The following is a 2,512-nucleotide window of genomic DNA, read 5'->3' on the forward strand; positions in this document are numbered from 1 at the left end:
AACATTTGAAAATTGCCCTGTTCTGACTTTTTTCTAGTTCCCTGTCTAGAACGTGTAACGCTAATTACTCTTGCCTTTACTTTTCCTTCACATCTCCTATTCACCAGTCAAGGACTTTCTTTTACCCCTGCAGATAACAGTTATATAGTTTGGGAGTCTTTTACATAGACCCACTGAAGGCGTACCCCAGTTGCCTCACCCTGTGTCACTGTTCAGCATGCAAGAAGCCAGAGAGCGGTCTGAGTCCAGATTCCCTATCCGCAAGTTGGGTAACCTGTTCAGAGGATGGTGTGTTAAGAATAGGTGGTGACTATATATTTAACCATGGGATTAGAGTAAATATTTCTTACACTAATTTGATATCGATTGGTAGTTTTATGACCATGAGTCGTTCATGGAAGTCGAAAGTTTCATGGGAAATTTAGGTCAGTTGGTAGAGTGTTTCTTTAGCGTACATGAAACCTTGGATTGCATTCCCAATAATGGTATGAACAAGCTGTGGTAACACATGCTTATAAACCTGAACTTCGGAGGTGGACGATCAAGAATTCAAGGTCATCCTCAACTGTATAGTGACTCCAAGGCCAGTCTAGGAAAACTGAGACCATCTCACAAAAATAAAACGTATAGGTGTCCTATTTAGGGATAAATAATCTGCAGCCTCTTAAGCTGTCCATATTGGCCAGGTTTGGTTCTCCATGTTAATCACCATCTGCTGTATAAGGAAGTTTTGCTGAGAGTTGAGAGATGTGTTATCTATGGGCATAACAATAAGTCATCCCAATCAGTTTAATATGATATCCGTTTAAGAGAATGGTTGTATTAGGCTTTCTCCCGTGGACTGTGGGCTGTCTAGGGCTCCTGGGTCTGATATCACTGTCAGGTATGGGCTCCATCCTATGAAGTGAACCTTAAATCCAATTAGAAAGTAGTTGGTTATTTCTATGATACTACGTCACCATTGCACTGGTCGACATATCTTGCTAAGTCAGCTGTTCTTGTAGTTCCCAGGATTCACAGCTGAATGGTATGGGCAAGTCTCACATAAGTTCAAGTCAGAAAGAAAAAAAATCTCATGACAGACAGGGAGAATGGGTAACAATCTTACCTGACGAACTACTGGCAACTGATGACTCCTAGAAAGGGAGATTTAGTGCCACAAAAAATGAGACTCAGGGCTGGAGAGATGACTCAGACATTAAGAGCACTGGTTGTTCTTGCAGAAGACCTGGATTTGAATCCCAGCACCCACACAGCAGCTAACAACTGTCCTAACTCCAGTTCCAGGGGATCCAACAGCTCCTTCTGTCCTCCGCTGGCATTGCATGACACGGGTACACTTACCTACACGCAGCCAATACACATAAAATAAAAATAATAAATAAAAGTTTAAAAAAGAGGCTCGTGCTGACTTCGGCAGCACATATAGTAAAAGTGGAATGACACAGAGAAGATCAGTATGGCCCCTGCACAAGGATGACACGCAAATTTGTGAAGCGTTCCATATTTTTATTTTAATTAAAAAAAAAAGAGACTCTTGGTAGGTTGACCAGGCTTAACACACACACACACACACACACTGAGACACACACAGACAACACACACCTGTACAGAAATGTGGTGAGGGAGTTAGGAAGACGGGCTTCAGATTTACAGGTATCGGAAGGAAGGAAGGATCTAAACATATGGTGTGAAATTCACAAAAAGGAAAAAGACATGAAATTTGGAGGAGGGGTCTATTGGGGGAAATCTGGGGAGGTTGGTGATAGAAAATGCGGAATTGGGTGCATATGATCATATTTCGTTGTATACATATATGAAATGCTCAAAGAGCAAAATATAAAACCAAATAAAAAGGAACTAAACGAAACAACAACAACAAAAAAGCAAAAAGAAAAGACGTAGATGATTGCCTCATCACGCTGGATGATTTTGAATGGTAAGGCTTGTTGGGACGTGGAAAGTTTGAGGTATACATGATATTCAAATAGTAGTTTTATGACCGTGAACCATTCTTGGATATTAAGGTTTCCATGGGGAATTTGGCTCAGTTGGTTTAGAAATATATACTAAACTGGGCATACATGTCATAATTTGAGAACAGTGTATCTTAGCCTTTGAGGTTTCCCCACTCCAGCCCACTACCACAGTTCTGTGAAGCCATACAGCAAATTGGAATACTTTGCATTGAGAATATCCCCACTCGTCAGGGTCAGACCAATGTCACTATAGAGTCCCTGACAGCAAAGGCCTCTGTTGCTCACGGAGTAGAAGATGCCAAGACACAGCACGTGAAGACATTCAGGTATTGCTGACAACGTAAAAACACAGGGACAAATGTGTTGAAGTCTTCACACAATATCTTCAACTAAGAAGATCCATTAGGCTGCCAGGAAAGAATCTGAGACCCCCACCTCTAGATCTTCGAAGGAACTAGATATTGCCAGCCACCTAAATGTACTCAGAGGAAGAGTCTCCCTCAGAGCCTGCAAATATGAGACCAGGACAGTTA

The 2,512-nt window shown here is 41.6% G+C and overlaps 1 non-coding gene across 1 annotated transcript; it reads left to right on the forward strand.

Annotated features, from left to right (window-relative positions):
- The first annotated feature begins 1,404 nt into the window (after positions 1-1,404).
- Positions 1,405-1,511, forward strand: LOC115070617. Its single transcript, XR_003849762.1, has one exon. It is a non-coding gene; the product is annotated as a U6 spliceosomal RNA (small nuclear RNA).
- Positions 1,512-2,512: the final 1,001 nt, after the last annotated feature.

The sequence above is a fragment of the Nannospalax galili genome, unplaced genomic scaffold, assembly GCF_000622305.1.
Source record: "Nannospalax galili isolate Female #2095 unplaced genomic scaffold, S.galili_v1.0 scaffold3171, whole genome shotgun sequence".
Classification (NCBI taxonomy): domain Eukaryota; kingdom Metazoa; phylum Chordata; class Mammalia; order Rodentia; family Spalacidae; genus Nannospalax; species Nannospalax galili.